This window comes from Sus scrofa, chromosome 15, assembly GCF_054392235.1.
Source record: "Sus scrofa isolate SSC_HxYL_T2T_F1_AM1 chromosome 15, Sscrofa_HxYL_maternal_Yorkshire_Landrace_v2.0, whole genome shotgun sequence".
NCBI lineage: Eukaryota > Metazoa > Chordata > Mammalia > Artiodactyla > Suidae > Sus > Sus scrofa.
Window position 1 is genome coordinate 26,886,962 of NC_139397.1, and position 14,203 is coordinate 26,901,164.

The window sequence follows — 14,203 nt, forward strand, 5'->3', positions numbered from 1 at the left end:
CAACAGGTTTAGTTCTTGTCCATACTTGTCTTGATGATTCCCCCCTTGGGAAATCCTCAGGCCTTAGCTTTTCTCCCTGCTTCCCCACAGGGCTGCAGACAAAACCTGAGCATCCAGCATGGACAGATGCCTCCAAGACAAATGGCTTTGGTGCTTGGATGTTCTGTTTACATATCTGATTCAGGTTATCTTTCCAAAACTTTCCTGGAAGCTAGCCACTACCTTTTTTGCTTTTTAGCATTGTCTAAAGCAATGGGTTTTGGATAGAAACAGACTCATAGACATAAATAATAGACGTATGGTTGCCAAGGGGGGAAGGGGTAGGAAGTAGGATGGACGGGTAGTTTGACATTGGTAGATATAAACTATTACATTTAGAATGGATAAGAAATGAAGTCCTACTGTACAGCACAGGGAACTCTATCCAATGTCTTAAGATAAAACATGATGGAAGATAGTATGAGAAAAAGAATGTATATATGTGTGTGTGTGTGTGTGTGTGAAAGAGAGAGAGAGAAAGACTGGGTCACCATGCTGCATAGTACCAATTGCCACTACACTGTAAATCAAGTATACTTTAATAAAAAAATAATATTTTTAATTTCTAAAAAATAAATGTTTTGATTTTGTTGGTGGTGGTAGTGGCTTTAACCCAGCATTTCGTTTTTATTAAACAGGAAGCATGACTTGAACAACCTAGTCTGGATTGCCCAGGAAGCTGGAGGAACCATTTCCAGTCACCAACAACTCAAGACTGTATATTCTCAACAACATGCAGCACAACTGCATATTAAGTGTATGAAAGGGGAACAATTCTGCAAAAGGCATATCTTTATCTGGCAGATATTTTCTCCTACTGTAAGCCCTAGTCAATTGAACATGTAAAACCGGCACTTTCATCCCAGCTGGAATTAATTACTCCTTCCTCCAGGCTCTCAAAACAATCTGTAACTCTAATATGGCACTAAACCTTCCCTCAGATTATGGATTTGTATATACACATCTGCATGTCTCTTTCAAGTGAAAGCATCTTGATGGTGTGGTTTTGCATTCTCACCATCAGAGCTCAAACAGCCCTCAGGATGGTGATGGCTGATATGCCTTCAGCATTCAAAAGATTTGTGTTAAATTATACTGAATGAAAAGGAAACTGGTAGAGATTTCATCCAAAATCAAAAGTAATGTGCTTCCTAATATTAAAAAAAAAAAATAGAGATGCAAACAGGCAAAGCCAGGTTGAAGACAGTCTTATATATGTTATCTGGGAAGGGCATCAGAGCTGTTACATGCGATTAACACCTCATTTGAATCCATTTTTTCAGTGCCCCAGCTGTGTACAGGACCCTGGAGGACACAGAGCACATATATATGCTAATGAGGACAGAGTAAGGGTATATCTGGAGCCTGTAGACCTCATGGCCTCTGGGTGTTTCTATGAGGGCCTATGGGGGCAGCACAGTGTGAGACCCTAGAAAGCCATGGACTGCAAGAGGAATGAATTAGGAAGCAGGACAGAGTGACATTCATGAGTGTACAGAATTGGAAACAGGGACTCAAGTGAAAAACTGTTTCTACTTTCAATTGCCTCTTGATTGTTTAACCATCCTCCAGCCAACTGACTATAATGCTGGCTGAGTAAAAGCAGGAGTGGAGAAGGTAAGAAGGGCAGGAGTGCTGGGAAGCTGGATCCAAACATCCTTCTGCTTATGGTCTCATGAGAAGAAATGTGGGCCCTGGGAGGCTATATGATAAGACATCTGTAAATCCCTCCATGCTCACAGCTGCCTATGTCTTCATCCTGCATCCCTGCCCTGATCAGGGGAAGTGGGATGTAAGCTCCCACTCCAGGGCTCAGAGACACATAGAATGACAAAGTGAAAGGAAGGATTAGTGTCATTAAAAGACATTATGGGCAGTGCCCAGGGCAGAGCAACCGATCAAAATCTGATTTATCCTTCTACACAGGGCAGGGAAGGCAGGACATCATATGAGCTCAGACGGAAGAGAGGAGGTAGTACTGGCTGAAGGGTATCCTTCTGGAAAATGTATGAACACACTGTTTTTTGGTTGTGGTGTTTGGCCAGTGTTCTAGGTACTGTCAGATGACCAGGGGACTCTTCTGCCTTTGAGGGTATGATGACTGACTTTATGTGTTGACTTAGCTGAGCCAAGGGGTGCCAAGGTATTTGAGCAAACATTGCTCTGGGTGTTTCTATGAGGTCATTCCTGGACGAGATCCGTATTTAAATCAGTGGACTTTAAGGAAAGGCAACTGCCTACTACAGTGTGGGTGGGCCTCATCCTATCAGTTGAAGGCTTGAACAGAACAAAAAGATCAGCTTCCCTGGAGCAAGAGGGAATTCTCCAGCAGATGGCATTCAGATTTCACTTGTCTCATGGTCTCCAGAGCAGACTGTCTTCAGACTCAAACCGGAAGGTCGGCTTTCCTGGTTTTCTAGTCTGTCATCCTACTCTGCAGATTCTCGACTTGCCAATTCCCGTAACTGAACATAAGGAATGACCCAGTTCCTTAAAATAAATCTGTCTTTGTATATGCATACATCTTGTTGTTTCTGTTTCTCTGAAGAACCGTAACAGAGAAGAGGTGCTTACAGAGGATAGGGAGATGCCTGTTGAGCAAAGAGAATAAAACTGGCTCTAATTGTACCCAAAGAATAGCCTCATATAATATTTTAAAATAATTTTTATGCCCAATTTCCCTATTTCCTTCTAGCTGTGGTCCCTAAGTCCTCGCAAAATATCTATTTTGTGCCCATTGATAGGCACGAATGCGTGAGTTCATTGAACACATAATGTCTATTGCAAGGGATTCCAGTCTCCTGTTACATTTGGACTCTAAGAGATTTTCGTAAACTTTTTGTAAATATCACCATCCAGAAACACTGCCAAGTTTTATCACTAGAGGAGGCAAACAGTTTTAAAAAATATATTACCCTTTGACTACTCTCTCTATGTGACTTAACAGTCGTTAAAAAAAAAAACCCACTATTTTCAAAAATGTTACTCAAATGGAATGGTTTGTTCCCCACCCTCATTACCAGCCATGGCCAAGTCTGTAAGAAACAGGAAGTGAGGGGGATGTGAAAATGATGGGGAGGGACTAGCTCATCCTTTGCTAAGCCTCACACAGAGACCTTGAGGTTCAAACCTCAAGGATCCGTAAATTTAAACATTGTATATATTAGTAAGAGAAAAAGAGTCTTTCTTTGCTTATCTTACCTACACCAAAGTTAATGAAGGGCTCCCCCTTAACTTCAAATCTGTACATAAGTAAACCACCTGAACATGGAAAGAACAAAAGAAAGTCAAAATATAGAAACTGGTTCATGCAAAGACATTGCCTACTAGGGACATGGGAGTGACAAGAGGTAGGTGGCTACTGTAGAGGCATTATTTCATGTCTAGTTCCATGGAGATATATACATATGTGTTTGTGTCTATCTAAATATCTACATCCAAATAGATAGATAGATTATAATTCCAGTTATTTACTCCACCACTTTGGGAATAATGACCATTCTGATTCTGGATGAACTGGGAATTCCAGGCCCCATTTGTTCAGTACACACATGTAGCAGTTAGGAACACAGGCTCTGGTATTGCACCACTGGGACTGAATCTTGAATCTGCCCCTTGCTGGGTATCTATAGGCAAGTTACTTATCCTAAACCTCAGTTTCCTGTTTTGAGAAGAAAGAATAATAAAAACATACCTCATAGGATTGCTGTAAGAATGAAACAAAAAAACTCATTTAAAAGTGCTTAGGACTTAGAAAAGACTCCTTGAATGCTATTCATTCTTAAAATTATTACTATTCACAGGGAGTTCATGTAAATCAATAGTCTTTGAGCAAAAGCTTTGTACTGACAACAAACCAAGGAAGTAAGAACCCTGCATGAAGTGATTGTGAGATGAAAAGAAAGACTTGCCTAGCAGTTTGTGCCAAAAAAAAAAAAAAAAAAAAAACACCCTTGTAAATTGCTTTGTGATTTGTTACCATATAGAACCTGGTCCGTAAGTGGATAGCTACAGGCTTTGCTTCAATGTGGAGAAACTCCAGGGGTCATTCAAATCCTGAGTGCTGCGGGCTTCAACTTTAAACAAGTCGATAAAAAATCTCCTGACCAAAGAGGAACCAGCTCTGGCTGAGAATGTTCTGTAAATTGATTTATCAAAGCTTGTCTGAATCATTGCTTCAGAGCTTCCTTATAGAACTTTTTACAACTATAAAAATCTTTCCTTATTACAACTTATATATATATTAATGTATCAGTTACTTCTAAATAATTCTTATTTTTCTGAACTTTAAACTGGTAGTGCCTTTTTGCAAATGAATCCTTACACACCCATGTGCTGATGCAAATAACGAAAAACAAAAGTGGTATAAAGTAGGCTTAATTTTTACCATCTGAAAGAATTGAGTTACCATAGTTTTTGAAAGGCTTCCCCTACCTGGAATAAAGCTTCAATGAGAGGTAACACCCTGAATTTCAGTGTGTCCTGGATTTACTTTTTCTGCTTTGTTGGATTTCTAGGACACTCTTCTGTTCCCTATCTTCATTCATCACTGAGGGGAAATAAAATTAATCTGATATTTTATCGTTCTTTTCCAGATTGTGTTTTCTGCCTGCCAGCAAATGAATAAATAAGTTTGAATTTCCCGATGTACAAGAGAAAGGATTTTGAAAAAAGATTCCATTCTAGAATTGCCTGTGGACCACTGACAGTAAACTACCTCTCTGCTATTTATGGTGTATACAAATCATTACTTGAAAATTATTGCTATTTGTAGCAACAAAGACTCTCGGCATGCCAGGGTCAAGATCAGCTATGAAAATCTGCTGAAGCCATCTCAATATATGAAGGTTGTTCACTATTTCCTCACCTTCCTGAGGAAGAGACTCAGCCTTCAGCCTGAACTTGGCCTGAAAGGAGGAAACCACAGAAAGGGAGTCTCTCGTTCCTGACTCTGAAGAGGGAAAATGTCTTGGAGGCATATGTGTGTTAAAGAATGTTAAGATGGCAATCTTCGTGAAGAAGTATTCCAAAGTTAAAAAAGAATAAATTGGAGTTCCTGTCATGGTACAGCGCAAAAGAATCCAACTAGGAATCATGAGGTTGCAGGTTCGATCCCTGGCCTCGCTCAGTGGGTTAAAGATCTGGCATTGCTATAAGCTGTCATGTAGTTTGCAGACGCAGCTCAGATCTGATGGTGCTCTGGCGTAGGCCTGCAGCCATAGCTCCAATTAGACCCCTAGCCTGGGAACATCCACGCACCATGAGTGTGGCCCTGAAAAGCTCAAAGAAAGAAAGAAAGAAAAAAACAAGGAAAGGTGTCCTGAAAAATGTCCAGTCCTTCTTTAGAGATGCTGTGTTGACTTCATTTATAGTTTTTCTAGGTATTTCATGAGACTTTCTAAAAAGTTCCAGCCAAGCTCAACTTTCAAAGGCAAAATAGGAGGGAGAACATTTTACCTGTGAGTGCCGAAGAAAGATCAATGCGTCTCGGGACCCAAGAGCAACTGTGGTGAAGGTGGTTGTGTTGGTAGCAACAGAGGTAGTGGTGGTGATGGTTTTATTTAAAGTGAAGCTTCCCATCTTGGGAGAAAAAAATCTGCTGAGGTGTCCAGGAGTCCTCCCAATCAAGAGGGTCTCTTTCAGTCTATTTTATGGGCTTTTTTTTTTTTTTTTTTTTGGTTTTGGTTTCACATTTTTTATATGCAGAACTGTTAATCACTTAAATTGGGGCCATATATCCTTTATTTTATATTCTTTTCCTGAGCTATAATTGACATATATCACTATAGAAGTTTAGGGTGATAACACTTCATACTGATTTGATTTACATATATAATGAAATGATTAGCACAATGTTTCATTGACATACATTATCTCATATGGATACAAAAAAGAAAAAAAATATTTTTGTCCTTTACATACTTATCTCTTTAAACACTTAAAAATATGATACCTATTTATGAAATGTTTGTGTATTTTCATTCTAAAATAATACTGCATTCATGAGCACTCAAAATGAAATAGAAGTACAAACCACAAACAGAATAAAAACAGGTTTTTTGAGAAAAACCTATGCCTAACATTATACTTAATGATGAAATATTGAATGCTTTTCCCCCAATATCAGGAATTTAGAAAAACAAAGGGGGAGTTCCTGTCACGGAGCAGCAGAAACAAATCCAACTAGGAACCATGAGGTTGAGAGTTCGATCCCTGGCCTTGCTCAGTAGGTTAAGGAACTGGTGTTGCCATGAGCTGTGGTGTAGGTCACAGATGTGGTTTGGATCTGGCATCACCGTGGCTCTGGCTTAGGCTGGCAGCTACAGCTCCAATTAGACCCCTAGCCTGGGAACCTCCATATGCCACGGGTGCGGCCCTAAAAAGAGACAAAAAGATAAAAAAAAAAAAAACAAAAAAACAAAGGGGACAAGTGGGGAGGATGGAAATATTCTAAAATCAGTTTCTGATGATGGTTGTACAGCTGTAAATATAATAAAATTAATTGCATTTTTTAAAAAAGAATGCTTGCTCTCACTTCTATTCAACATTTTACTAGAGATTCTCGCCAGTGAAATAAAAGAATTAAAAGAAGGAAAAGATTAAGACTGGAAAGAAAGAAGTAAAACTATCTTTAGTTATGATGATAATATGACAGTGAAGAAAAATAATATGATAAAATAATAAAAATACGATAATATGATAGTGAAGAAAAACATTCTAAGAAATTTTCAAAAGCTACCAGACCTAATAAGTGAGTTTAGTAAGGTTGCAAGGAAAAAGATCAATAAGCAAAGATATACATATGCATAGCATATACATATTGCTTTTGTATACACTACAACATATGAAACCCTTATAATTAAAATTTCAATTTATGGTGGCATCCAGAAACATGAAAACATGAGGGATAAATTCAACAAATATGTGAAAACTACTGAAATTACACAGCATGTTTGTAAAAGTTTTAAAATCTAAATAAATAGAGCAGTATACCATTTTCATGGATTGTATAAGTCCATATTGCTAAGATATCAATGCAATCCCAAATAAAATCCTATCAGATATGTTTGTACAAATGGACAAGTCAATTCTAAAATGTAATTGAACATGCAAAGAACCTAGAATATACAAAAAAAATGTTTTAGAAGGAAGAACAAAGTTGAAGGATTTTCACTTCTAATTTCAAGGACTACATTAATGCTACAGTAAACAAGACAGAGTTATACTGATGTAGGATTCGACATATGGAAAAGAATCTAGACTCCAGAAATAGGTCTACCAATGTATTTTTCACAAACTACCAATGGAAAAAGGGATGTCTTTTCCATAACTGATGTTGGAACAACTTAAAAATAATTAACCTCAATTTTTACCTCACTCCACACAAAATTAGTTCTACCCAATAATTAATTCTAGATCTACATGTAACAATTAAGATTATAACAATTCCAGATGAAAATGCTGTAATCTTGAGGTAGGCACAAAAAAACTCAAAGCATGTTAGAAAAACTATATATTGGGTTTGATCAAAATTAGAAACATTTGCTCTTCAGAAAATACCATAAAAAATACAAGTCATGGACTTGAGAAAATATTTATAGCACATATATGAGAAAGAACTTGTGACTAAAATACATGAAGAAATCTTCTATTTCTATTAGCAGACAACTTACTTAAAAGCAAAAAAAGATTGCAAATGATAATTCACAAAGAAATTTGAGTAGCCAATAATGACATGAAAAGATGCTCATTGTTCAGCATGAAAATGCAAAATTTATCTATAATAAGCTCTCACTTTATACCCATAACTAAAATTAGAAAGACTGACTAAACCAAATGTTGATAGAGATGTGAACCAACTGGAACTCATGAGGAATGTGAAATGATCCAACCACTGTGAAAAATAGTTTGTCAGCCTTTAGCGGTTATACATATACTTCTCATATGATCCAGTCTTTCCACTTCTAGGTATTTACCCAAGAGAAACTATATGTCCACATACAGACTTGCACGCCAATGTTCATAGCAGCTTTGCTCATAATATCCCCAGACTGGATACAACCCAAGAGTCTATCAGCAGGTAAACAGATCAACAAATTATGACATGTGTACACAATGGTATAATACTCAGCAACAAGAAAGGTCAAACTACAAATACATGCAACATGAATAAATCTCAAAAATCATTATACAGAGTGAAAGGAAAAAGGCCCACTGCTACATGTACTTGAAACTCCAGCAAAGACAAATCTAACTATAATAATTGAAGCCAAGTCAGTGGCTGCTTAGCAGGTGCAGTGTGAAGGCTGTTGACTGGGAAGGGCAAAGCGAATCTTTTGTGGTCATCAAAACAGTCTGTATTTGATTGCAGTGGTGTTTTTATGAGCATATACCTTTATCAAAACTCATTCAACCATATACTTTAAATGAGTGCTTCAGATTGTATCTAAATCATAACCCCATAGAATAATAAACACCACTGAAACATAAATGTCAAAACTTAGCCCTCAAAATATTTCTGCTTTATTTTCCCATTATCATTTTCCCTCCTCCCAGGCAGTCTATCCACAACACCAACAAACAGGAGTCCAGAGGCATCCTGGTATTAGAGTCAATGAGGGCTGTGTACAGAAAACTAATAAGTTCCATAAAAAGTGAAAAAAAAGTTAATCTATCACAAAAATAATTTAAATTTTTTGATTAGAGTTGATCATCATAAGCATTTTTTTTCCTTTTAAGGCTACAGCTGTGGCATAGGGAAGTTCCCCAGCTAAGGGTCAAATCGGAGCTGCAGCTGCTGGCCTTCACCACAGGCTTAGCAACACTGGATTGTACCACAGCTTGCAACAATGCCAGATTACTAACCCACTGAGCAAGGCCAGGGATTGCACTCAAATGTTCACAGACACTATGGCAGTTCTTAACCCAATGAGCCACAATGGGAACTCCCATAAGTATTATTTAAACATTTAACTTTATTTTCTTTCTTCTTATTTGATTGTAGAAATACATCTTCAGAGCTTCTCCATCCATAAAAATATCCTTATCAACCAAAAAATAAAAGAGCAAAAAATAAACTGCAAACAGATTTTTAATTTTTGTTTTAAGAAAAATCAACAGTTTGAGTGCTCTCAAAGATGGTCCTTTTTCATAAATGCTGGGAATAAATACACAGAGAGACAGGCCAGCCTGTTGGACTAACATGAGCTCTGTCACACAATTCTTGTGCCTCTCAAGAATTCTAGTCACAAAGAGGATAATGAGCCTCCCTATAGCCCTGCCCTCCCCTGTCCACGACTCACAAATCAAGTGTGGCCCTTAGCATTGTTTTGTGCTTTCAACCCAGCATGGGCAGATGCTCAGAATGATGCATTTGAACCTCACTTGAGATTAAAAAAAAAATAATAATAACCTAAGCAAATCTGCTATTTCTTCTGATTCCCAGCCTGGGGCTCAGATAGTACATCAAGACACAGATACTGGGAAGAAGGTCAGTGGAAATGTTTGTTAGGACAGAGTTTAAGGACCACTGCTAAGGTTCCTACTGCCTGGGTGATCAAACTTTATGTCCAATAAAATGGAAGAAGCAAAAATATTAAAAGATAATTTTTAAATGCTATATCTATGATACTAGATACAGAAAATCCTAAGGACTCAACCCAAAAACTACTTGAACTGATCAACAAATTCAGCAAAGTAGCAGGATACAAGGTTAACACTTAGAAATCAGTCACATTTCTGTATACTAACAATGAAATATTAGAAAAGGAATACACCCAAAAAAATCAAATTGCAATTTAAAATTGCACCCCAAAAATCAAATACCTGGGAATAAACCTGACCAAGGAGGTAAAGGACTTATATGTTGAGAACTATAAAACATTAATCAAGGAAATTAAAGAGGATTCAAAGAAATGGAAAGATATTCCATGCTCCTGGGTTGGAAAAATTAATATTGTAAAAATTGCCATCTACCCAAAGCAATCTACAAACTCCATGCAATCCCTATCAAATTACCCATGACATTTTTCACAGAACTAGAACAAACAATCCAAAAATTTATATGGAACCACAAAAGACCCAGAATTGCCAAAGCAATTCTGAGGAACAAAAACCAAGCAGGAGGCATAACTCCCCCATACTTCAGGAAATATTGCAAAGCCACAGTCATCAAGACTGTGTAGTATTTACTGGTACCAAAACAGACAGACAGACCAATGAAACAGAAGAGAGAATTCAGAAATAAACCCTGACACCTATGGTCAATTAATCTTTGACAAAGGAGGCAAGAACATCAAATGGGAAAAAGACAGTCTTTTCAGAAACATTGCTGGGAAACCTAGACAGTTGCATGGAAATCAATGAAACTAGAACACACCCTCACACCATGCATAAAAATAAACTCAAAATGGCTGAAAGACTTAAATGTAAGACAAGACACCATTAAACTCCTGGAAGAGGACATAGGCAAAACATTCTCTGATATCAACTTTACAAATGTTTTCTAAGGTCAGACTTCCAAAGCAACAGAAATAAAAGCAAAAATAAACCAATGGGACCTAATCAAACTGACAAGTTTTTGCACAGAAAGGGAGGCCATTAAAAAAAAAAAAAAAAAAAGACAACTTACAGAATGGGAGAAAATACTTTCAAATGATGCAACTGACAAGGGTTTACTCTCTAAAATACACAAACAACTTATACAACTCAACAGCAAAAAAGCCAACAACCCAATGGAAAAATGGGCAAAAGACCTGAATAGACATTTCTCCAAAGAAGATGTACAGATGGCCAACAAGCACATGAAAAAATGATCAACATTCCTGATTATTAGAGAAATGCAAATCAAAACTACTATGAGGTACCACCTCACACCAATCAGAATGGCTATCATTAATAAGTTCACAAATAACAAATGCTAGAGAGGGGATGGAGAAAAGGGAACCCTCCTGAACTTTTGGTGGGAATGTAAGCTGGTACAACCACTATGTAGAACAGTATGGAGGTACCTTAGAAAACTATACATAGAACTTCCATATGACCCCCCAGTCCCACTCTTGGGAATTTATCTGGACAAAACTTGCCTTGAAAAAGACACATGTACCTGCATGTTTACTGCAGCACTAGTCACAAGAGCCAAGACATGGAAACAATCTAAATGTCCATTGACAGATGATTGGATTAAGAAGATGTGGTATATATACACAGTGGAATACTACTCAGCCATAAAAAAGAACAAAATCATGCTATTTGCGGCAATATGGATGGAACTAGAGACTCTCATACTGAGTGAAGTCACTTATATCTGGAGAACAGACTTGTGGTTGCCAAGGGGAGGGGGAGGGAGTGGGATGTATTGGGAATTTGGGGTTAATAGATGCAAATTATTGCCTTTGCAATGGATGAGCAATGAGATCTTGCTGAATAGCAGTGGGAACTATGTCTAGCCACTTATGATGGGGCACAATAATGTGAGAAAAAAATGTATACATGTATGTGTAACTCGGTCACCTTGCTATACAGTAGAAAATTGACAGAACACTATAAGCCAGCTATAATGGAAAAAATTAAAATCATTATAAGAAAATAAATAAAATGCTGTATCTTTCCTCTCACTTTTGGCAGAAGTACGTATCATCTAGAAAATTATGGGTTAAATGTTCTTGTCCATTCAGTTAGGTCCCCTAGTCCTAACTTGCTAGCACATGGAAAATACTGTTACTGGTGTGGTTAAGGGTCACAAAAGTAGAAAAGTTGGAAACCAAGAAAGATCTACAAAAGTTGTTGCAAATGAGGAGAAAATATATTCAGTGGTAATATGACCAACTTTCGAAAATGATCCCTTGCACTCCCATTTGGCCACTAAGCCAAGAATGCCCTGGGCTCTCCTTTGTGACCAATGCTGTGAGCTTGTTCACATTGCTGCTCCCCTGATCCTCCACGTGTACAAACACACACACACGCACATACCAGGTGATGCTTGTGCCCTTATTCTCACTAACATGAAGACAAAAAGCAACAACCTGCACAAGCACATTCAGAATTCCGTGTCTGCCAGTGAATAGTTACTTAGGGAAAATCAACCCCCCAAGTGAATCACCATTATATTCATTTATTTAACATATTTTTAAGGATCTGTTAGATTCTTTACTGTCCTTGTTGCCAAATATTTTTCAGCATGTCAAGAACACTTTCAAGTCCTTGATTATATGAGATCCAAGGATGTTCCAAATTAATGGATTTATGAATTTCAGCATGAATAAAATCTACTCTAAGGGTGAAGGAATGGGAAAAGAGGGAGGAAGGAAAAAAGAAAACACGTCAGAAAGCAGGCATTGTCCATTTCCCAAATTCAGTATTTGGGTAACATGTAAGCAAGGAGTTCTTTCTGAAATGTTTCCCTGGGTAGCGCCATCAAACCCCAAAAGAGAGCATGACTTTGTTTTGAATGATCTTTCCCTTCTCACTCTCCCCTCTTCCTCTCTTTCCTCTTTTATCCTTTGAAAATATAAATGTGTGAATTCATTTACATCTATAAAATATGTTTATTTTGCACATATTTATATATTTCTTTACAATGTTTTTCTGCCATTTTGCTCACCACGGGGTTTTTCTCCCCACCTCTTATAAATACTTGAAGACAGAGTCGACAAATTCTTTTTGACAATCTCTTCCCTTTTCTACCTGTTTCATAGTCCATTTTACAAATATACATAGAACCTTGCTAATGATTCTGCTCAGGACTGGTTCTCAGTAAATTCTTATTCTCTAAGTGAAGGGTATTAAATAAACAAAGTAGAATTAAACTTACGTAGATGTGTGAATGTATTTAGATGATTGTGTTTAAAAAGAAAAAATCAGTTTAAGTGACATCGAATTGTCTCAACATAGATTTCCATGTATCATGTTTTCCAAAGTTGACTCTACAGAGTCTTTCTAATCCTGAATAATAACTAAATACTCACAGGATTTGTTTAGTGGATTCAGTGTATGGCATAAGCCATTAAATGATATCCACTTGATAAACACATCACTCGATCATATTAAAATCCCGAGACCAAATTTGAATTACCTGTAATTTTGAGAACTTCAAAAATATTCATGTATTCTGCACTTGAAGCTTTCAAGTCCTGAGAAGATCAAAGAGATTTGCTCAACTGTGGAAACCTTCTTAAGAGGTTTCTAAGACTCTACGTATCATACACATTTCACATATAAGACAAGATTTAGGAGAATTTAGGCCACAGTGGTATAAATGTCAGATTCATTTGCTTATAATATAAATAATGCAAATATTCTCTACAGCAGCCACAATCAAATTCTGATTTTTGAGGAAATGCAGAAGCAAATGGCCCAGTCAGGGTGATTAAAGCTAAGTAAAGCATTTTAAGATGACTCATCTAGGGGAAGAAGGAAAGAAGGAAGATAGAATTTTGAGAGGGAGGTAGGGCTAAGGTTCCACTTAAATAAGATAATTACAATGGCTGGTGAGGATCTGAGAAGTTACTTTTTCAGGGGAAACTGAGGCCCAGAATTTAGAAGTAGCCTGCCACTTTCCTTATTGTTTCTGCTTTCTATTAGAACATCACCTGCTAAAATAGGCTCAAAAACAACCTGTCATCTCCTAGATTTAAAGAAAAATTTAAAAAAAAACAATAAAGAAAAAGAAGATTCTCTTCATCTTACTGGAATTCCAAGTTAAAGTACTTCTATCCTTGCAAAAAAAATAAATAAACAAACCTGATATACTTAATAAATAAGGTAAAATAATGTGCCTAGAATCAATCTCTAGATCTCTCATAAACCTAAAAGTGGGAAACTAGTTATACTTACCCAAATAAATTAAATGGGAAGGATGTAGACACACCAAATGCTTCCTTACACAGGAATTCAAGGGGTTCAAGGTGAAATAGTGGACAATAGATACATTTTGGATTAAAAAATAATAATAGCTGAGTTTAGATTCCTCATTTATTCCCTAAAATGGTTATGTGCTATAGAGCAAGGAATATAACTAACTTGACCTCAGTTTCTCTCATCCTTAAAATGAGTAATAATAATAACATCCATGTTATGTAGTTGTAGAAGATTAACACATTTTAAAAGATAATGCCATTTGCAGCAACATGGGTGTAACTAGAAATTCTCACACTAAGTGAAGTAA

The 14,203-nt window shown here is 37.0% G+C and overlaps 1 long non-coding RNA gene across 1 annotated transcript; it reads right to left on the reverse strand.

The window, feature by feature from the left end:
• Positions 1-560: 560 nt before the first annotated feature.
• On the reverse strand, positions 561-13,169 carry LOC146395760 (uncharacterized). Its single transcript, XR_014830580.1, has 3 exons — positions 13,112-13,169; positions 3,241-3,300; positions 561-2,630 (listed from the first exon to the last, which is right to left on the reverse strand). It is a non-coding gene; the product is annotated as an uncharacterized LOC146395760 (long non-coding RNA).
• Between the last annotated feature and the right edge of the window lie 1,034 nt (positions 13,170-14,203).